Here is a 23417-nt window from a genome sequence, read left to right on the forward strand (position 1 = left end):
CGCCCAACTTGGGAATACTGTGGTTGCTGGAAATCTGTAAAAAAAAAAAAGAAAATACTGGAATTACTCAGCAGGTCCGGCAGCATCTGTGGAGAGAGAAACAGAATTAACATTTCAGGTCTGTGACCATTCAACAGATCTCGATGTCACCTCGTCTTCTGTCAATCTTCTTCAATCTGTACTCTCTGGTTTTTCAATCCTTCAGCCATTAGAAACAGTTCCTCTTTAATTCTTCTACCTAAACGCTTCATTTAAACACTTCCATCAATTCTCCTCTCTCCTCTGCTCGAAGACGAACAAGCCCAGCTTCTCTAGTCTATCCATGGATCGGGAATCTCACATTCCTGAATTATATTTTGCTGCAGATTGAGGATGTCAAAAGCTAGAACATTTGATGTTTTCAACACAGCTGCTGAAATAGCCAGAATACCACGAGGCTGAAGTCATTTTATATCATATAAAGATGACTGCGAAAAAAATCACCTCGTTAATTTAAAATAACAGTTTAAAATTCTGGTTATGCTCCCCAGGTTGATTGCAGTGCAGTGTTTCCATAACGTTAGAGTTATCATCTTTGACGTATATGGGAACGTCCTCAGTTCAAAATCACATTGAAATGTTATCAAAACATATTCCATTAAACACTGGGAAAAGTTGAGTGATACACATTTGTCCACACGTGTTAGCAAATTGCAATATCTCACTGACCTTCGCTTTTCCTCTGTACAGTTCTGTACGCTCAAACTATCCACAGTGCCTTTCACTCACTTCCGTTTCCAGCCCTGGCAGTGCAGAAAGTCACCCTCAAAGTTGAACATTACTCCTGATTTTCAGTTCAATTTGTGAGAGATTATTAAAAGATCATTCCATGCTATCTCGGTTAATAATAACCAGACTGATTCCTGGAATGGTGGGACTGACGTATGAGGAGAGATTGAGTTGGTTAAGATTATATTTGTTGGAGTTCAGAAGAGTGAGGGGGAATCTCATAGAAACCTATAAAATTCTAACAGGGCTTGACAGGGTAGATGCAGGAAGGATGTTCCCGATGGTGGGGGAGTCCAGAACCAGGAGTCATAGTCTAAGGATACGGGATAAACCTTTCAGGACTGAGATGAGGAGAAATGTCTTTACCCAGAGAGTGGTGAGCCTGTGGAATTCGCTACCACAGAAAGCAGTTGAGGCCAAAACATTGTATGTTTTCAAGAAGGAGTTAGATATAGCTCGTGGGTCTAAAGGGATCAAAGGGTATGGGGTGAAAGAGGGAACAGGCTACTGAGTTGGATGATCAGCCATGATCATAATGAATGGCGAAGCAGGCTCGAAGGGCCGAATGGCCCACTCCTGCTCCTATTTTCTATGTTTCGATAACAGCAGATCTAAAGTGCATGTCACACATGGAAACAAATCCATCAATTATTCACTCTTTCTCAGCTCCACAGTGAGTGAGACTGGGACAAGCAGCAATATTCCAGACCCACACTCTCCAATGTCAACAGAAAGCAGTGAATCAATCAGAGGGTTGCTGTACATCCCTGGGATGCAGGATATAACAGCCCAGGCCTACCTCCCCATGCACTGAGTACAGGCTCAGGAAAACACGGGCAGATTATGTCCCAGTCACTAAACCTCTGAGCAGCATTTATAGAATACAGAGCAAGTGAGTCACAAACAAAAGTAACACCCACTTTCTCAATCATTTCCTTGTAAAATGTGTTTATTTAAAAGCTGACTTCTGCATCTGAAAATGAGCACCATGGGATTTGTGTTTTTCTGTGTTTCTAGAACAAAGAACAGTACAGCACAGGAACAGGCCATTCGGCCCTTCAAGACTGCACCGATCTTGATGCCTGCCTAAACTAAAACCTTCTGCACTTCCAGGGACCGTATCCCTCTATTCCCATCCTATTCATGTATTTGTCAAGATGCACCTTAAACCTATGTCCCCTAGTAACTGACTCTTCCACCCTGGGAAAAAGCTTCTGACTATCCACTCTGTCCATGCCACTCATAACTTTGTAAACCTCTATCATGTCGCCCCTCCACCTCCGTCATTCCAGTGAAAACAATCCGAGTTTATCCAACCTCTCCTCATGGCTAATGCCCTCTAGACCAGGCAACATCCTGGTAAACCTCTTCTGTACCCTCTCCAAAGCCTCCACGTCCTTCTGGTAGTGTGGCGACCAGAATTGCACGCAATATTCTAAGTGTGGCCTAACTAAAGTTCTGTACAGCTGCAGCATGACTTGCCAATTTTTATACTCTATGCCCCGACCGATGAAGGCAAGCATGCCGTATGCCTTCTTGACTATCTTATCCACTTGCGTTGCCACTTTCAGTGACCTGTGGACCTGTAAGCCCAGAACTCTCTGCCTGTCAATACTCCCAAGGGTTCTGCCATTTACTGTATACTTCCCACCTGTATTAGTCAGTGCATGTCCTGGACGTGATGGGACAGTGTAGAGGGAGCTTTACTCTGTATCTAACCCAGTGCTGTACCTGTCCTGGGAGTGCTTGATGGGACAGTGTAGAGGGAGCTTTACTTTGTAGCTAATCCCGTGCTGTACCTTTCCTGGGAGTGTTTACAGGGACAATGCAGAGGGAGCTTTACTGTGTTTCTCAGTCAGAGGCAGCACGTTCAGGAGAGGAACACAAGAACATAAAAGGAGCAGGAGTAGGTTACATGCCCTTTGAGTCTGCTCCGCCACTCAGTAAGATCATGTCAGATCTTCTACTTCAACACCACTCTCCTGCAGTATCCCTATTTTCCTTGACTCCCTTAGTATCCAAGAAGCTATCTATCTCTGTGCTGACTATACTCAATTACTGTGCGTCCACAGCCCTTTGGGTGAAAATTTTTAATCCTGTTGTTGAAAACAATTTTCATCATATTGGCTCAGCACAACTTTCTCAACGGCAATTAAGGATGGGCAACAAACGCTGGCCTCGCCAATGATTCCCACATCCTATGAAAGAATAAAATAAAATTAAAAAGTCCTAATTGGCTGAACTCTTATTCTGAGACTGTGACTTTTAGTTCTTGACTCACCAGCCAGGAGAAACATCTTCCCAGCATCTTCTCTGTCAAGTCCCTTAAGGATTTTATATGTTTCAATCGACCACCTCTAATTCATCAAGCTCAATGGAATATAGACCTCTTCTCCTCAGAGAACAATCAGTCCTGAGAGCCTTCATTGCACTCCCTCTCAGGGAAGTATACCTAAAGTAATATTAATTAGATCCAGGACTCAACGATCACAGAGGGCCCATGCATTTGGGTTTCTGCATGAGTTATTTATTAATTACATCACAATCCAACCACAGAGCATCATTTTCGTCACTAATTGGGGCGGCCAAAGGCGGGGCCCTAACCCAGCATTCCCCGCGGCAGTGAATGTGCCCTATTCCCTCTTCAGGAACCCAGCGCACAAGCGCAGTGCTGGCCAGTATGCGGAACATGCGCAGTGTCACTGTGACCAGAACCGTGCAAGTGCTGGAGACGCTTTTGCAGCGGGTGAGAGTCGGCGGACTGCAGGGGAGGAATGGAGCCAGTGGGTGGGCTGGGAAGCTTCCGAAACACCTCGGGTCGCCCTGACGGTGTTTACCCCGCGGTGACAGGCCCAGGGGAGCACTGGTGCCATCTTGGATAAGGCGCCTGCGCGGCCATCTTGGTGAGGGCAAAGCGAGTTGGCGGGGCTTCAGGACCGCTGTTCCCACCCGGGTCCTAGTGCCCGGCGGTTGAGGCATCCTGGACAACCGGGTTTTAAGCAGCTTCACCCACTCCCACCCTCCAGGTGATGTTTGCAGCCTAGAGGGGTACATGGGCCATGCAGATATTCAGTGAGAGAGGTTACAGTCCCTGAAGGGGCTGCTCCTCAAATTTTAATTACATTTAGTCCCACACTCCTAATCTTTGGTCAGTCGGTGGGGAGGTGGAAGGTGGGTGAGTCAGAGGATCTGATCCTGGACCTGCTCTTGGCCTTAGTGAAAACATCAATGTGTAGGTCCAGTATGCGCAGGGTGTCACTGTGGTTGCCAGCCTCTCTATCGTGCCCGGGTGGCCCCAGAGAGGGAGCACGCTTGATATCTTCTGCGTCCAGTGAGAACCTAAGGGTACAGAGTGTTTCATAGACACTGGTAACAACATTCTGGTTTAGTTGGGATGGTTCCCTTTCCTTTTGGCACTTTACATCCTTCTGGACTCAATATTGAGTTCAGCAGGTTCAGACCATGAACCTCATTGTGATTGTTTTTTTTAAAAACCATGTGCTGGTCTTAAATTTGTTTTTCACGTTTGTACTTTTGGACAGAGCTGTTCATTACTCTGCCATCAACACTCTCTAGACAAATGCTCTGTCTTTTAGTGCAACTCTTAGAACCCCCTCTGCCTTGTGTTCCATGACATCTTTGTCATTTAATCTCTCCCTTTCCCTTTTGCTCTGTTTCTCTCTCCATAGATGCTGCCAGATCTGCTGAGTTTTCCAGCACTTTCTGTTTTATTCAGAATTGCAGCATCTGCATTTTTGCTTTTGTTGGACTTTGTTGCTTATTTTTGGCTTTGAGTTTGAATGGATCACATGTTTTGGGAAACAAGAGAGGAAAGAATGTTCCATAGAAACTAGAATTGTCTGTTCTGAATTTCTATCCCGTACGAACAGTGTGGACTGTTCTAATCCCCTGTAAAAGGAGTTTACAAGAGGAGGATTTTCAGGACGTCTAACACACAACTTAGTAATGTGATATATGAATTTCAATGCCAGCTAGGTATATAGCTGTATGTCCCAAAGACTGGTGGAGTATTGTACAGTTTTGGTCCCCTTACTTGAGGAGAGATGTAGTTGCATTGGAGGCAGTTCAGAGGAGGTTCACTGGATTGATTCCAGGGATGAGGGGTTTGTCTTATGAAGAGAGATTGAGCAGTTTAGGCCTTTACTCTCCAGAGTTTAGAAGAATGAGAGGAGATCTAATTGAGGTATATAAGATGATCAAAGGGATTGAGACAAAGTAGACGTAGAGAGGATGTTTCCTCTTGTGGGGCAATCTAGGTCATAGTTTTAGGATAAGGGGTAGCAGATTTAAAACAAGAGATGAGGAGAAATTACTTCTCTCAAAGGGTCATGAGTCTGTGGAATTCACTACCCCAGAGTGCGGTGGATATCGGAATATTGAGTAAATTTGAGATCGACAGATTTTTAATTAGTAATGGGTTGAAGGGTTATGGAGAACGGGCAGGAAAGTGGAGTTGAGGCTGAGATGAGATCAGCCATGGTCGTATTGAATGGCGGAGCAGGCTCGAGGGGCTGAATTGCCTACTCCTGCTCCTAGTTCTTATGACCTTATGGATTGTATCAAACAACATGTCCCTTCCACAGTTTGCAACGGGCAAGGTACAGGCTATACCCAACCAGCCCGTGCTTGCAAAACTCAAAATACAGTGTCCAACATTAGATTTGATTCCGTGATTGGACAACATTTGCTAAATAACCCTCGGTGTGCTAATAATTAGCTGCCAACCAATTTAAGATTGTCAGTCGGGCTCACAGTGTGGCACATTTGCGTGTACTGGAAGCTACATATATTCATATGCAGGGTCCTATTCTTTGCACACAAAGAACATGTACACACATTGCGCCTGTTTCAGCTGAACAAAATAAGTGACAGCCATTCGCTGGTTCATTCGTCAGGGCAATGCCTTGACCAGAGTCAAGCTGCCTGGTTTAAATTGCAAACAAAGCCGGGCAGTTAACTGTCAATCACCATAAACAAATGTATTCTCGATGGCAACACCTCGACCAAGCAGAGTTCACTTGCCAACCAATCAGCACTCTCTTACCATACAGTATAAAGTTGTTGTTTTCCCTTAAATTGGTATTCTTGCGGATTGTCCTGATGAGAGCGCAAGATGAAAAGCTGAAACAACAGGTCTCTATTTCCAGCACTAATCAAGTTCATTTAAAGACTATTTAAATTTCTCGTCCCCGAGTTACTTGTGAACTTGCTGGTGTGTCAGAAGGTTGGATGACTGAGTGAATGCCTTCCCACACTCGGAGTAGGTGAATGGCCTCTCCAGGGTGTGACTGCACTTGTGTTTCGACAGGCCAGATGATTGGCTGAAACCTCGTCCACACACAGAACATGTGTACAGTTTCTCCCCACTGTGATCGCTGCTTTTTCCTTTCATGTTCAAAATCCAGTGATATTTGGTTACGATAAATTGGGCGACTCTTTCAGATCCTGATCTGACGTTTGCTTTGCACTTCACGGCTGCAATTCCTCCTCTTCTAAAACCCTGTGAAATTGATTTAAAACAGAAAAAGAATGTGAGAGAACCCAGAAAAATGGAGCTGGATGAATCTGGTAATTTATGGGGCCGGTACGAGGAAAAAGTGACCATGAAAGCTGCTGGATTGACGTACAATCCCAACTGGTTCACTAATGTCCTTCAGAAAAGGGAACCTGCCACCCAGTCTGGACCGACACAAGACTCTGCACTCTTTGGGGAAATAAGAGAGCAAGAGAAGAACATAGGAAGATAGGAACAAGAGTAGACCCTTCAGCCCCTCGAGCCTGTCCCACCATTCAATGAGATCATGGCTGATCCACGGCCTAACTCCATATACCTGCCTTTGTCCCATATCCCTTAATATCTTTGCTTAACAAAAATCTATCTCAGATTTAAAATTAACAACTGTTCTAGCTTCACCTGCTGTTTGTGGGAGAGAGTTCCAAACCTCTACCAACCTTTGCGTGAAGAAGTGCTTCCTAACATCTCTCCTGAATGGTCTGGTCCTAAATTTTAGACTATGTCCCCTAGTTTTAGAATCTGCAACCAGTGGAAATAGTTTATCTTTATCTAGCCTGTCTTTTCCTGTTAATATCTTGAAGACTTCAATCAGATCACCCCTTAACCTTCTAAATTCTAGCGAAAACAGGCTTAATTTGTGTAATCTCTCCTCGTAACTTAACCCCTGTAGTCCAGGTATCATTCTTGTAAACCTACGTTGCACTCCCTCCAAGGCCAATATATCCTTCCTAAGGTGTGGTGCCCAGAACTGCTCACAGTACTCCAAGTGGGGTCTAACCAGGGTTTTGTACAGCTGCAGCTTAACCTCTGTGTCTTTATACTCCAATCCTCTAGATATAAAGGCCAGCATTCCATTAGCCTTTTTGATTATTTTCTGCACTTGCTCGTGGCATTTTAAAGATCTATGCACCTGAACCCTCAAGTCTCTTTGGACATCCACTGTACTTAACCTTTTCCCATTTAGAAAGTACCCTGCTCTATACTTTTTGGTCCAAAATGGCTAACCTCACACTTGCCCGCATTGAAATCCATCTGCCACAGTTTTGCCCATTCACCTAGTCTGTCAATATCCCCTTGCAATTTTATGCTATCATCTAGACTGTCCACAATGCCGCCTAACTTTGTATCATCAACAAATTTGGATATATGACTTACTATGCCATCATCCAAGTCGTTAATGAATAATGTGAATAATTGAGGCCCCAACACAGATCCCTGTGGGACACCACTAGTTACATCCTGCCAATCGGAATAGTTAGCCAATATCCTCACTTTCTGTCGCCTACCACTCAACCAACTTCCTAACGTTGTCAATAATTTGCCCTCAACTCCATGGGCTTCTACCTTAGTTAACAGTCTCTTATGTGGGACTTTATCAAATGCCTTCTGGAAGTCCATGTAAATGACATCCATAGACATTTCCCTGTCTGCTACCTTAGAGAAAGGGAAGGGCAGGGAGAGGAGAGGGATTTTATATATGTATAACTCGACCAGAACTTTGACAGAACCTCACAAACCCTCAACTTCCACCATCTAGAAGGACCAGGGTAGCAGGTGTACGTGAACACCATCACCTCCAAGTTCCCCTCCAAGTCACACATCATCCTGACTTGTCTGACATCCAGTACTGGATGAACAGAAATTTCCTCCAATTAAATATTGGGAAGTCTGAAGCCATTGTCTTCAGTTCCTGCTACAAACTCCACTCCCGAGTCACCAACTCTATCCGTCTCCCTGGCAACTGTCTGAGTCTAAACCAGACCATTCATAACCTTGGTGTCATATTTGACCCCGAGATGAGCTTCCGACTGCATATTGGTGCCATCACTCAGCCCGCTTATTTCCACCTCAGTAACATCACCAGACTTCACCACTGCCTCAGCTCATCTGCCTCTGAAACTTACATCCATGTATTTGTTACCTCTCAACTTGACTATTGTAACACACTCCTGGCCGGCCTCCCACATTCTACCCTCTGTAAACTTGAGATCATCCAAAACTCTGCTGCCTGTGTCCTTACTCGAACCCAGTCCTGTTCACCCATCACCACTGTGCTCACTGGCCTACACAGACTCCCAGTTAAGCAGCACCTCAATTTTAAAATCCCCATCCTTGTTTTCAAATCCCTCCATTCCCTCACCATCTCTATAATCTCCTCCAGACCTACAACCCTCCGAGAGATCAGGGTTCATCTAATTCTGGCATCTTGAACATCCCTGATTTTCATTGCTCCACCACTGGTGGCCGTGCCTTCAGCTGCTAAGGCCATAATCTTTGGAAATCCCTCCCTAATCCTCTCCGCCTCTCTACCTCACCTTCCGTGATTCAGACACTGATTAAAACCCACCTCTCTGATCAAGCTTTTGATCATCTGCCCTAATATCTCCTTATGTGTCTCAGTGTCAAATGTTACTTTATAAACACTCCTGTGAAACACCTTGGAACATTTTATTACATTAAAGATGCTATATAAATACAAGTTGTTGTTAACTTGGACATATATCACCGTTCCTTCATCATCACTGGGTGAAAATCCTGTAACTCCTTCCCTAACACCATTGTGGGAGCACCTTCACCACACAGACTGCAGTGGTTCAAGAAGAAGGCAGCCCACCATCACCTTCTCAATGGGCAACTGGGGATTGGTAATATATGCTGGTCTGGCTAGTGATGCCCATATTCCAAGAATGAATTAACAAAATCTGTATATGGAAAATGGATTAAAAGCCTCTACAGAAATACTTCTAATTAACCCAATACTCTTTTACATTGAGCAGTTGGTGTCTGTTTAGCAACCTCATCTTTCCTGGAATCTACCTCCTTTGACAGTCTCACATTGGAAATTGATGGGCCCGAGTGGGATCAAAAGTACTCGGGATTAAAGCCAGGGTGAAGAACAGAATCTATTTGGCTACAGCTAAGGAACAAAAAAGGTGCAATTACATTGCTTGGAATAGTCTATAGGCCACCAACTAGTGGCAAAGATACAGAGGAACAAACTTGCAAGGAAATTACACAGAGGTGCAAGAATTATGGAGTAGTTATAATGGGGGGACATTAATTATCCCAATAGAGACTGGGATAGTAGTAGTGTAAAGGGCAGAGAGGGGCTGGAGTTCCCAGAGTTTGTTCAGGAAAATGTTCTACAGCAGTATGTTTCAGTTCAATGAGAGGGGAGGCACTGCTGGACCTGGTTCTTGTGATTGAGGTGGGCCAAGTGGATCAAGTGTGTCGGGGAACATTTTGGGGACAGTGATCATTGTATCATAAGGTTTAGGTTGGCAATGGAAAAGGACAAGGAACAATCCAGAGTAAGAATAATGAAATGGGGGAAAGCCAACTTCAATGGGGTAAGAATGGATCTGACCCAGATAGAGTGGAATCAAAGGTTGGTGGGTAAAATGCTAACCGAACAATGGACTGCCTTTAAAGACAAGATAATTCGGATACAGTCAAGGTATATTCCCACGAAGGAGAAAGGGAGGGCAAACAAATCCAGAGCTCCCTGGATGCTGAAAGGGGTAGAGATTAAGAAGAAAAAAAGTGCGCTCATGATAGATGTCAGGTCGATAATATAAGTGGAAACCAGGCTGAAAGCTGCACAGGTCATGCTGAAACAGGAGGTAATTTAGATACTTGAAGGGTTTAAAATTGATCATGAGGAGGTATCGATAGGCTATCTGTACTTAATGTGGATAAGGGATCAGGACCAGATGAAATGCATCCAAGGATACTGACGGAAGTGAGAGTGGCCATAATTTTCCAGTCTTCCTTGGAGTCGGGTGGTGCCAGAGGAGAATTGTTATATCTTAGTCACAGTTTAATGGCGAAAGCCTGGTTTGATTTTCTCAGGTCGGGAGTTCAAGGCCGACTCCAGTCTCCGCCTGCATGTAGTTTAAAAATGGTGATCTTAGACAAGGTCCTTCCTCTTTGCTGGAATAGATGGAAAATCTTCATCACTGGTTAAGTTAATCTACCTATTCTAAACTTACCTTTCACCAACTTGCATTTATATTCTCTCAATATAATGTATTATATGATCTTTAGATTATATTCGCAACAAATTAATATGTACAGCCCTTTGGAGTGGAGAATTCCAAAGATTCACAGCCGTCCGAGTGAAGAAATATCTCGTCTCAGACCGAAATGATCGTCCTTTTATCCTGAGACTATGTCCCTTAGTGCGAGACTCTCCAGCCACAGGAAACAGCCTATCAGCACCTAACCTGTCAAACCCTCTCAGAATCTTGCATGTTTCAATGAGATCACTTCCTATTCTTTAAATCTCCAGACAGTATAGGCCCATTCTACTCAATCTGTCCTCGCAGGACAACTCTCTGATCCCAGGAATCAGTCTAGTGAACCTTTTTTGCACCCACTCTACAGCAAGGACATCCTTCCTTAGATACAGAGACTAAATCTGTACACATTACTCCAGGCCTGATCTTACCAACACCATGTACAGTTGTAGCAAGCTGTCCTTACTCTAACACTCCAACCCCTTGCAATAAACACCAACATTTCAGTTATCTGTCTTTGTCCTTAAACAGTCTCCGCTGAAGACAATTCTCAAAGACATGATCTCCTCTTGGATATTTTTACTCTTTGTTTTTCTCTGTCGCTATTGAAAATAAATCAGCGCAAAGCAATAGAAACACAATTTGACATCTTAAAAATGCTTCTGCCTCCACTCTCGTGACAGGCGGGGATACTCACCGCTGTGCTAATGAGGAGCTGACACAGGGACAGACTGTACTTTCTCTGTGGTCTAATTCACCAGCACCAGAGGCAGGAATATTTATTAGAGAGAGTGATCAAGGAGAGGGAGACAGAGAGGGAGAGAGACAGACACAGACTAAGAGATGGAAGCAGACAGAAACACGGAGAGAGAAGTAGAGAGTGAAAGGTGCAGATACATTTCACAATTCCATCTCTCTGTTCATTCAGAGTGACAGACAGAAAGATAGATTTGCATTTTATAGTTTCTTTCATGACCTCAGGACACCCCAAAGCACTTTCCAGCCAATGAAGTGCTTTTGAAATGTAGTCTCCGTTGTAATGTAAGGACAGTGTTACAGAAAAAATGCAGAATTGGAAATAGCAAAGTAGCATCTTAAAAATGATGTGGAAATATGTAATCTTTATTTCCATATCGTCTCTTTGTTTCGTGCAAATTCAGCAGATGTAAACGTTTGCTGAATTTCAAAATGCTGCTCAGTTTAAATCTCACTCGTCCATCACTTTACAACAGACTTGCACCAAGAATCAGCTCACCAAACAACTCATCATTAGATGGTCTGAAATTCTCTTATGAACCGATCTTAATAGTTAATGTTCGTGAGAATCCTTAAGAAGGAATACCTCCTGCAACATGGGAGATCCAAGCCTCATTTTCTGATACTAAACAGTTGGAAATATTGCATTGTACTCAGTAATCTCCCCCCACCACCTGAAACAGGGATTATATTAAGCTGCATGACACTTCTTTCATCTTTATCAACTTTGAGAATCAAATCACGGAACGGTTACTGCGCAGGAGGCCATTTAGCCCTTCGTGTCTACACCGGCAGCAATTCACTCAGTTCCATTACCCCACCCTCTTCCCATAACACTGTAGAGTCGTCCTTTTCATAAAACCGTTAGAGCGCAGGAGTGGATTAATGCTCGGGTTTACAGGACCCAGGGGTGGATTAATGCTCGGGTTTACAGGGCCCAGGGGTGGATTAATGCTCGGGTTTACAGGGCCCAGGGGTGGATTAATGCTCGGGTTTACAGGGCCCAGGGGTGGATTAATGCTCGGGTTTACAGGGCCCAGGGGTGGATTAATGCTCGGGTTTACAGGGCCCAGGGGTGGATTAATGCTCGGGTTTACAGGGCCCAGGGGTGGATTAATGCTCGGGTTTACAGGGCCCAGGGGTGGATTAATGCTCGGGTTTACAGGGCCCAGGGGTGGATTAATGCTCGGGTTTACAGGGCCCAGGGGTGGATTAATGCTCGGGTTTACAGGGCCCAGGGGTGGATTAATGCTCGGGTTTACAGGGCCCAGGGGTGGATTAATGCTCGGGTTTACAGGGCCCGGGGTGGATTATTGCTCGGGTTTACAGGACCCGGGGTGGATTAATGCTCGGGTTTACAGGACCCAGGGGTGGATTAATGCTCGGGTTTACAGGGCCCAGGGGTGGATTAATGCTCGGGTTTACAGGGCCCAGGGGTGGATTAATGCTCGGGTTTACAGGGCCCAGGGGTGGATTAATGCTCGGGTTTACAGGGCCCAGGGGTGGATTAATGCTCGGGTTTACAGGGCCCAGGGGTGGATTAATGCTCGGGTTTACAGGGCCCAGGGGTGGATTAATGCTCGGGTTTACAGGGCCCAGGGGTGGATTAATGCTCGGGTTTACAGGGCCCAGGGGTGGATTAATGCTCGGGTTTACAGGGCCCAGGGGTGGATTAATGCTCGGGTTTACAGGGCCCAGGGGTGGATTAATGCTGGGGTTTACAGGGCCCAGGGGTGGATTAATGCTGGGGTTTACAGGGCCCAGGGGTGGATTAATGCTGGGGTTTACAGGGCCCAGGGGTGGATTAATGCTGTGGTTTACAGGGCCCAGGGGTGGATTAATGCTGGGGTTTACAGGGCCCAGGGGTGGATTAATGCTGGGGTTTACAGGGCCCAGGGGTGGATTAATGCTCGGGTTTACAGGGCCCAGGGGTGGATTAATGCTCGGGTTTACAGGGCCCAGGGGTGGATTAATGCTCGGGTTTACAGGACCCAGGGGTGGATTAATGCTCAGGTTTACAGGACCCAGGGGTGGATTAATGCTGGGGTTGACAAGACCCAGGGGTGGATTAATGCTCAGGTTTACAGGACCCAGGGGTGGATTAATGCTCGGGTTTACAGGGCCCAGGGGTGGATTAATGCTCGGGTTTACAGGGCCCAGGGGTGGATTAATGCTCGGGTTTACAGGGCCCAGGAGTGGATTAATGCTCGGGTTTACAGGGTCCAGGGGTGGATTAATGCTCGGGTTTACAGGACCCAGGGGTGGATTAATGCTCGGGTTTACAGGGCCCAGGGGTGGATTAATGCTCGGGTTTACAGGGCCCAGGGGTGGATTAATGCTCGGGTTTACAGGGCCCAGGGGTGGATTAATGCTCGGGTTTACAGGGCCCAGGGGTGGATTAATGCTCGGGTTTACAGGACCCAGGGGTGGATTAATGCTCGGGTTTACAGGACCCAGGGGTGGATTAATGCTCGGGTTTACAGGACCCAGGGGTGGATTAATGCTCGGGTTTACAGGGCCCAGGGGTGGATTAATGCTCGGGTTTACAGGGCCCAGGGGTGGATTAATGCTCGGGTTTACAGGGCCAAGCGGTGGATTAATGCTCGGGTTTACAGGGCCAAGCGGTGGATTAATGCTCGGGTTTACAGGGCCAAGCGGTGGATTAATGCTCGGGTTTACAGGGCCCACGGGTGGATTAATGCTCGGGTTCACTGGGCCCAGGGGTGGATTAACGCTCGGGTTCACTGGGCCCAGGGGTGGATTAACGCTCGGGGTTACAGGGCCCAGCTGTGGATTCATGCTTGGGTTTACATGAAAGGTCTGGCTCTAAGTTTTAGACTATGCCCCTCGTACTGGATTCCCCAAATAGCAGAAATCATTTCTCTCTATCTTCCCTACCAGTACTAATTAATATGTTGAAAACTTTGATTCAATTAACCCTTAATCTTCCACATTCAAAGGAATACGCCACTCATAGTGAGGTTACGCATTCTGGTAGAAGGGGTAGCGCAAGGCAATATACACTTATTGGTACAGTTCTCAAGTGAGTGCAGTGACAAAGGGACCTGGGGGTTCATGTACATAGATCATTGAAGGTGGCAGGACATACTGAGAGAGTAGCTGGCAAAGCATTTGGCACCTTGGACTTCATAAATGGAGATATTATATGTAAAGCAGGGAAGTTATGCTGAACCTTTATAAAGCTCTGGTTCGACCACAGCTACAGTATTGCATCCAGTTCTGGTCACCACACTTTAGGAAGGATGTGAAGGTCCTGGAGAGGGTGCAGAGGAGATTTACCAGAATGGTTCCAGGGTTGATGGAATTCAGCTACAAGGTTAGGTTGGAGAAGCTGGGGTTGTTCTCCTTGGAGTAAAAGAGATTGTGGGAAATCTGATGGAGGTGTTCAAAATCATAACAGGTTCAGATAAGGCAGCCAAAGAAAATCCATTTCCATTAGTTGACGATACAAGGACTTGAGGAAACAAATTAAAGTTTTGGACAAGAGATACAGGAGGGATGTGAGGAAGAAGTGTTTTTACTCAGAGTGGTAATGACCTGGAACTCACTGCCTACGAGGGTGGTGGAACTGGAGATGATCAATGATTTCAAAAGGAAATTGGATGGGCACTTGAGGGAAATAAACCTGCAGGACGACGGGGACAGAGTGGGGGAATGGGACTGACTGGATTGCTCAACAGAGAGCTGGCATGAAATCAAAAAGCTGAATATCCTCCTTCTGTGTTGCAATGACTCTATGATTCATTTGTGTAATCTCTACTTGTAATTTAACCCTTGGAGTCCAGGTATCATTCAGGTAAATCTACACTGCACTCCCTCCAAGGCCAATATCCCCCTCCTAAGGTGTGTGCTCAGAACTGAACACAATACTCCAGGTGTGGTCTCACCAGGGCTTTGTGTATCTCAATGCATTTCCAGTCACACTGATACCTGAAATCTTTTCCCACAGACACAACAGACAAACCTTTCTCCTTCCACATTCAAAGCCAATGATATTTAGATCCTGATGAATCGAGTGACTCTGTCAGATCTTGATGTGATGTTTGGTTTGAGATTTTCCATCTGCAAATCCTCTGCTTCTCAGCCCCTGTAAAAGGAGTTTACAAAAGCCATCACTGTCAGTCAAGGATAGAAATTCACAACATTCTCTCCTCCTGCTTCCTGGCCCAGAATGGTTGCACATTGTCCTGAGGGATTCGGACCCATGTTTCAGTGACATTATCCCCGATGTCACCTCCACCCCCGATGATACTTCCTGCACAAATGGTTACCTGGGGTTTGCACATTACACAGGATGTGCACTCCAGAGGTCAGAGCAGCCTCACCATTGACAGGAATTTGGGACTTTTAACTGCAAAGGCTTTTATCATCAAAAAGGACTGTGTAATGTATCAGTGTGGTGAGAGATATTCAAGTGTTGAATAAGTGAAGAAAATACCTTTGATTGTAATTTGAGGTGTCAGCTATTTACAGAGTGCTATTTAGTTCATTATGGATTTCTTTTAGTTCAGTTGTTATAATAAAACTCTTTAACAAATTACACAAGATTTCACATTTTAAGTGGTCTGGGAGTTCATAACCTGTACTTTTCATTTTGACGATCTTGGAGGTTGTAACAACTGGAAAGTGGGATTAAGCTGGTTACCTCTTTTTCAGCTGGCATAGACACAATGGGCTGAATGGCCTCCTTCTGTGCCATAAATATTCTATGTTTTCTATTTTCTAAAGCACAGGATGTACACTCCAGAGGCTGGAGGAGCCCTGCCATTCCTCTAGCTATTAGATAATAATATACCTTACTACTTAAAAATAAAACAGAAGACTGACCAGCTACTCACTTCTCCTTCTGTTGGTGTCACTTAAATCTCGGGAAGCTCTCCCTTATTCTGAAGAAAACTGGAATGTTTAATTTCCAGCTCCTTGGACTAACTTCCTAACTTTGGAGAAAGGGAAACAAAGTTACAATACTTACCAGCCAATCAACTCACAAGCTTCCTGACTCGGTGCAAACGGCAAAAGAAAGCGGGAAGCAGCGGCTAAGATGGGGGAGAAACTGCACGATCGCTTTAATGGTCCTCCCTCCCCCGGGGCCCGCGCCGCACAACCACCGAACAGGGCGGGGTTCTGATTCGGTACCTAAATCCGCTGAGACTCGGTGTTGCTGAAGCTTCGCTCAGCTTCCGGGAGCCGCTCCGCGGCGGAGTCTTCTGACGCCTGCGCGTTGCGACCCGTGGGATGGTGATCGGCCGTATTTCTCCGCGCTGAGCATTCTGGGCAGTATAGGCTGCCATTTGCAAGTCAGAAAATAGATAAGAAATTCATCTTTATTACTAAGAAAACTAAAATTGCATAAAACAGCGAAGGTATATTAATGACGTGTTTGCTGGCAATGTAACCAATTGGTGGTGCATCACTGGCACATTCGCAAATGCAGCTTCATCGACTGAAACGTCACTGTCTGCGACGTCTCAGGCAGCTGCCAGGAATAAAGCCGGCGCTGCTCAATTTGACACAAGAACACGAACTAAACTCAAACCGCCTCAATGGTCGCATTCGGGTCCCTGCAACCACTCGCGATCACCGCATTCAAATCCCCGCTTTCTCACGCTCGCCATTTCCGACGACTCGCCGCTCCCCTGGGAGGTTCCCGAAAAACAAAGTTCCTCATTCTCGCCACAGGTGTCCAAGTGCGAAGCGATAGCGTTTGGGGCATGCGCGGGGGAAAAGAGCGGCCATTAGTGCAGGCGCATTGCGAGTGATGGCGGTGGACAAGTCTTTGTGCGTTGTATCTGGGGATCAGGGCAAATACACACACTGCTTCCCCATCTCCTCCTGGGACGTTTTACTGGAGTCATGTTGCTGAGTGTTTCTAAACTCCGTCTCTCTATCCCGGTAATGTTGGTGATTTGTATCGGGTTGGGTGTTCGATGCGGAACTCGGTCCCTGAACTCTTGTGTCGATCTTTATTGTTGCATCAGTTTGATCTGCAGTGGAGATGGAGGAGCAACTGCTGGGTTTAATCCCGAGTACTTTTGAGCCCAGTCAGGCTCAACAATTTCCAATGTGAGACTGTCAAGGGATGTAGATTCCAGGGGAGATGAGGTTGCTAAACGGACACCAACCACTCAATGTTATAGAGTATTATTTTGGTAACAAGTATTTCTATAGAGGGTTTTAATCTATTTTACATATACAGAATTTTGTTTTACTTCATTCTTGGGGTATGGATACCACTAGCAAGACCAGCATATATTACCAATCTCCAGTTGCACATTGAGAAGGTGATGCTGGGCCGCCTTCTTGAACCACTGTGCCGCCCCTTACTCGAACCCAGTCCTGTTTACCCATCACCACTGTGCTCACTGGCCTACACAGACTCCCAGTTAAGCAGCACCTCAGTCTGTGTGGTGAAGATGCTCCCACAATGGTGTTAGGGAAGGAGTTACAGGATTTTCACCCAGTGATGTTGAAGGAACGGTGATATATGTCCAAGTTAACATCAACTTGTATTTATGTAGCACTTTAATGTAATAAAATGTTCCAAGGTATTTCACAGGAATGTTATAAAGCAACATTTGACACTGAGCCACATAAGGAGATATTTGTGCAGATGACCTAAAGCTTGATCAAAGAGGTGGGTTTTAAGAAGTGTCTCAAGTACAGAAGGTGAGGTAGAGAGGCGGAGAGGATTAGGGAGGGATTTCCAAAGATTATATCCTTGGCAGCTGAAGGCACGGCCACCCGTGGTGGAGCAATGAAAATCAGGGAAGTTCAAGATGCCAGAATTAGATGAACCCTGATCTCTCGGAGGGTTGTAGGGCTGGAGGAGATTATAGAGATAGTGAGGGGTGAGGGCATGGAGGGATTTGAAAACAAGGATGAGAATTTTAAAATTGAGGTGCTGCTTAACTGGGAGTCTGTGTAGGCCAGTGAGCACAGTGGTGATGGGTGAACAGGACTGGGTTCGAGTAAGGGGCGGCACAGTGGTGAGCACTGCAGCCTCACAGCTCCAGCGACCCGGGTTCAATTCTGGGTACTGCCTGTGTGGAGTTTGCAAGTTCTCCCTGTGTCTGTGTGGGTTTCCTCTGGGTGCTCCGGTTTCCTCCCACATGCCAAAGACTTGCAGGTTGATAGATTAATTGGCCATTATAAATTGCTCCGAGTATAGGTAGGTGGTAGGGAAATATAGGGACAGGTGGGGATGTGGTAGGAATATGGGATTAGTGCAGGATTAGTATAAATGGGTGGTTGATGGTCGGCACAGACTCGGTGGGCTGAAGGGCCTGTTTCAGTGCTGTATCTCTAAACTAAAACTAAGAACACAGGCAGCAGAGTTTTGGATGACCTCAAGTTTACAGAGGGTAGAATGTGAGAGGCCGGCCAGGAGTGTGTTAGAATAGTCAAGTTGAGAGGTAATAAATGCATGAATGAAAGTTTCAGAGGCAGATGAGCTGAGACAGTGGTGAAGTCTGGTGATGTTACTGAGGTGGAAATAGGCGGTCTGAGTGATGGTGCTGATATACAGTCAGAAGCTCATCTCAGGGTCAAATAAGACAGCAAGGTTATGAACGGTCTGGTATATCCTCCAGGGAGAGGGATGGAGTTGGTGGCGAGGGAGTGGAGTTTGTAACAGGAACTGAAGACAATGGCTTCAGTCTTCCCAATATTTAAATGGAGGAAATTTCTGTTAATCCAGTACTGGATGTCAGACAAGTCAGGATGGTGTGTGACTTGGAGGAGAACTTGGAGGTGATGGTGTTCACATACACCTGCTATCCTGGTCCTTCTGGATTAAGGAAGTTGAGTGTTTGGGAGGTTTTGTCAAAGTTCTGATTGAGTTGTAGATATATCAAATCCCTCTCCTCTCTCTGCCCCTTGCACCTCCTTCCCTGTCTCCCGCTCCTTCCTCGCATAGAAGCCAAAGTTTTGTGTAGGTCCAGACTGGGTGGCAGGTTCCCTTCCCTGAAGGACATTAGTGAACCAGTTGGGGTTGTACGTCAATCCAGCAGCTTTCATGATCACTTTTTCCTAGTGCCGGCCCCATAAATTACCAGATTCATTCAGCTCCATTTCACAACCTGTCTTGTGTTTCTGTTGGTTCTCACACACTCCCTTTTTTCTGTTTTCAAACAATTTCACAGCATTTTAGAAGGGGAGGAATTGCAGCTGTCCAGTGCAAAGCAAACGTCAGATCAGGATCTGAAGGAGTCGCCCAATTTATCGTAACCCGAATATGACCAGAATTTTGAACATGGAAGGAAAAAGCAGCGATCACATTGGGGAGAAACTGTACACGTGTTCTGTGTGTGGACAAAGTTTCAGCCGATCATCTGGCCTGTCGAAACACAAGTGCAGTCACACTGGGAAGAAACCATGTAAATATGGGGACTGTGGAAAGGGATTGAATTATCCTGTTGAGCTGGATCCACGCATTCAACCCCTGGAGAGGCCATTCACCTGCTCCAAGTGTGGGAACGGATTCACTACTTCATCCGACCTGCTGACGCACCAGCGCATTCACACTGGGGAGAGGCCGTTCACCTGCTCAGTGTGTGGGAAGGGATTCACTCAGTCATCCCACCTTCTGACACACAAGCGAGTTCACACTGGGGAGAGACCATTCACCTGCTCAGAGTGTGGGAAGGGATTCACTACTTCATCTGATCTGCTGAAACGTCAGCGAGTCCAAACAGGGGAGAAGACATTCAACTGCTCTGAGTGTGGGAAGGGGTTCACTACTTCATCCCACCTTCTGAAACATCAGCGAGTTCACACTGGGGAGAGGCCGTTCACCTGCTCAGAGTGTGGGAAGGGATTCAGTCAGTCATCCAACCTTCTAACACACCAGCGAGTTCACACTGGGGAGAGGCCATTCACTTGCTCTGAGTGTGAGAAGGGATTCACTACTTCATCCCAACTGCTGGAGCACCAGCGAGTTCACACTGGGGAGAGGCCGTTCACCTGCTCTGAGTGTGGGAAGGGATTCGCTCGGTCATCCCAACTGTTGGAGCACCAGCGAGTTCACACGGGGGAGAAGCCGTTCACCTGCTCAGAGTGTGGGAAGAGATTCACTCAGTCATCCCACCTACTGAAACACCAGCGATTTCACATTGGGGAGAGACCATTCACCTGCTCAGAGTGTGGGAAGGGATTCACTACTTCATCTGACCTGCTGACACACCAGCGCGTTCACACTGGGGAGAGGCCATTCACCTGCTCAGAGTGTGGGAAGGGATTCACTCAGTCATCCCACCTTCTGACACACCAACGCATTCACACTGGGGAGAGGCCATATACCTGCTCAGTGTGCAGAAAGGGATTCACACGGTCGTTTCTCCTGCTGAAACACCAGCGAGTTCACACAGGGGAGAGGTCGTTGACCGGCTAAGTGGTAGGTTGGGGATTTATTCACTCATCCAACTATCTGACACACCAACATGTTCACAAGGAAATCGTGGAAGAAATATTTCCACCAAATAGCCGATTTCTGACATTGGGGTTTTGGATATCCACCATTGGCTTCACTCTTTCCGATCTTGACTTCAAAAAACAGCTTTGACAAAAATTGCAACCGTCAATTCACTGATCGTACCGATTTTTTTTTTTAAACCTGGCCAACCACAATGCTGCCCGGTGGTCTTTTTTTTGATAGTCTTCTATCTTGGTGGAAATAAACTTCAACCAGGAAAGCAACTGGTGGAATTGCATACTCCTGCACAACTTCAGTGTGTCGATCTTCTGTAAATGGCCAAAAAGGAGGTGTGTATATACATTCGCCAATTCCCAATGTTTGGGATATCTTAGCAGAGACCACCTGAGAACTGACACAGCTCATTTGACATGGTTTAAAATTAATGGTGCAGAATCAGTAGCTGGCAAGTTGCTGGTCTGCAGCAAAAACATTGGTCTGTTAATAGGAATTTGAAACTTGCTTCCATTTACACAGCAGTGTGTGTCTGAAGTAATTTCTGAAAACTCTGCACAAACTGGTTACTGCATTGTCACAGGGCCATTACCAAACTTTTGGGCCTGATTTGGGGATGATGCAACAGAACCTCAAACTTGTTACTGTAAAGGTCGTCGTCGGCTGTCCTTCGATTCAAGGATGACGTCTACTCAAGGTCGTGAGATTCTTCCATGGGTTTTCAGGTCACTGAACAGGCCAATTCTCGACCTGCAGATCTTTGGGCACATGGGGCAGGTCGTCACACCAGGTAGTGGGACCTGGAGTGCGGGATTTGCTTCCTAGAGGGCTAACACTAGTCTCATTACTCTTCCACTGTTACTAATAAGATCTGATACAGTTTTTATGTTGCATCAAGAGCCTTTAAAGAGGAAAAAACACTTTTATTTAGTTTTTAAGATTATGATGAGATCGGCGCTGCAAACAAAGATTATTTTAGTGTAGGATCCTTTATATTGTGACTAATTATTTTACATTTTAAAATCTACTGTCATAGTCCTGTTTATTTTTTCTCTCCGGGGAATATGTGATGTGTCTTTAAGGCTGGAAAAGGAGCCATACTGCTTTAAGAAGGTACAGTCTATACCATTGTAATGGCATTTGTGGCTGTAGCAGAATTTTGAGGAAAGCAGAATGTTTCCCTGAGTAACTTGATAACTTTAACTAAGAACAAATTAGAAGAATTGGCAGTGAAATTGGGTGCGGAATTGAAATCAGGTGCCAAAAAAGCAGAGATAATTGATATTGTCTGAAGATCTGGAATTAGTAGATGATGATGATGATACAGATGAAGGGCAATACAAGGAACAAGAAAGGGAATACAAGAGACATGAAGGTAGTAGGTCCAAGAGTGATGTAGTGGAATTGGTTAGGATTCAGTTAGAAACAAAAAAACTTGAGGCAGAGAAAGAATTAAGAAAACTTGAATTGGGAAAAGAGGAAAGGGAGAAAGAGAGAGAGCATTTTGGAGAGAAAGTGAAAGAGAAGAGAGGGAGATTAAGTTAAAATAGTTGGAACTAAGACTAAAGGGTAGTCTTGAATCCAGGGAAAATTCGGGCCAGGAAGAATCTGAGTTTAGATCAGGACCCAGCAAGAAGTTGTTTAAATTTATACATGCTCTTGCTAAGTTTGAGGAAAGGGACGTAGAGGCATTTTTCATATCTTTTGACAAAATAGTCAAACAGATGAAATGGCCGAAAGAAAGCTGGACATTGCTCAGGCTGGCAGACAGTTGGATATGGGGTATTAAAGATAGAAACCACACGAGAACCTTTGAGAATTGATTCTCAGAGTTTAAAAACTCCATTCCTACAATAGTGAGAACTCGTATAGAAAACCTGAAAATTTGAAGGCTAGGCAAGCAGCAGAGATTGCTGCTGATTTTGAGCTTGTGAATAAGCCAACCTGTTTTGTTCATCACCCCCATAAACCCGAGAAGGATAGAAAGTGGGAGAGTGAAAGGAAGGCAAATAGTCGGGGACAAGGAGGAGCAGCTGGAAATGCTTCAGGTCAGAAAGGAAGGTGCTGAGGGTAGAAGTGAAGTTCACAAGCCAAAGTGTTATCATTGCAACAAAACGGGTCATCTTCGTTCAGAGTGCTGGAAATTGGGAGGTAAACCCACAGGACTTGTTGGGGTACGCAAAGTTAATGCAGAGGAAAAGACTGTGACTGAGAGGATAGCAGACCAGGCTATAGCTTTACCGATAGCTGTGAATGTAAAACCAGATACTAGAACTAAGAGGAGTGTCGAGGTTAAGAAGAAAATACCCGAGTTATAATGAATTTTTGTCAAAGGGGAGAGTAACTCCGTATCCTGTAAGTGAGGCAGGAAAATCTATCATTATACTCAGGGACACAGGAGCAACCCAAACTCTCTTGCTGGGGAAAGATATGAGGTTTCCACCAGAGAGCGCATTGAATGCTAAAGCTTTAGTTAATGGAATTGGCGGGGTGTGTATACTGGTACCTTTATATAAAGTATGCCTAGAGAGTGACTCAATATCTGGGATAGAATCTGTAGATGTTGTCCACAGTTTACCAGTAAAGGGAATTGATCTACTTCTAGGAAATGATTTGGCTGGATCAAAAGTATCGGTTTCTCCTATAGTTACAGAGGAACCAAGTGAAATTAAGGAAACAGCAATTACAGGGACAAGTTCCAGGAATATTTCCTGCGTGTGTAGTTACCCGAGCAATGTCAAAACAGGATCCATTGTCGGAAGTAAAAGGGGCACCACAAATAGATAGCCAGGCATCTGAAACCTTATTTGGGGATTTAGATAGTCCAAATGAAATGTTTTAACAGATCATCTATCATTGCAGCACAACAGCTGATTCAGAGATATACCGAATA

General features: G+C 45.5%; 1 long non-coding RNA gene and 1 pseudogene across 1 annotated transcript; one reads left to right on the top strand and one right to left on the bottom strand.

The window, feature by feature from the left end:
* Positions 1 to 1687: 1687 nt before the first annotated feature.
* LOC137349307 (uncharacterized) lies at positions 1688 to 16339 on the bottom strand. Its single transcript, XR_010969316.1, has 3 exons — positions 16073 to 16339; positions 15065 to 15187; positions 1688 to 6289 (listed from the first exon to the last, which is right to left on the bottom strand). It is a non-coding gene; the product is annotated as an uncharacterized lncRNA (long non-coding RNA).
* A 557-nt stretch (positions 16340 to 16896) lies between these two features.
* LOC137348771 (zinc finger protein 208-like) overlaps positions 16897 to 23417 on the top strand; it is a 133293-nt pseudogene continuing 126772 nt past the window's right edge.

This window comes from Heterodontus francisci, chromosome 34, assembly GCF_036365525.1.
Source record: "Heterodontus francisci isolate sHetFra1 chromosome 34, sHetFra1.hap1, whole genome shotgun sequence".
Classification (NCBI taxonomy): Eukaryota; Metazoa; Chordata; class Chondrichthyes; order Heterodontiformes; family Heterodontidae; genus Heterodontus; species Heterodontus francisci.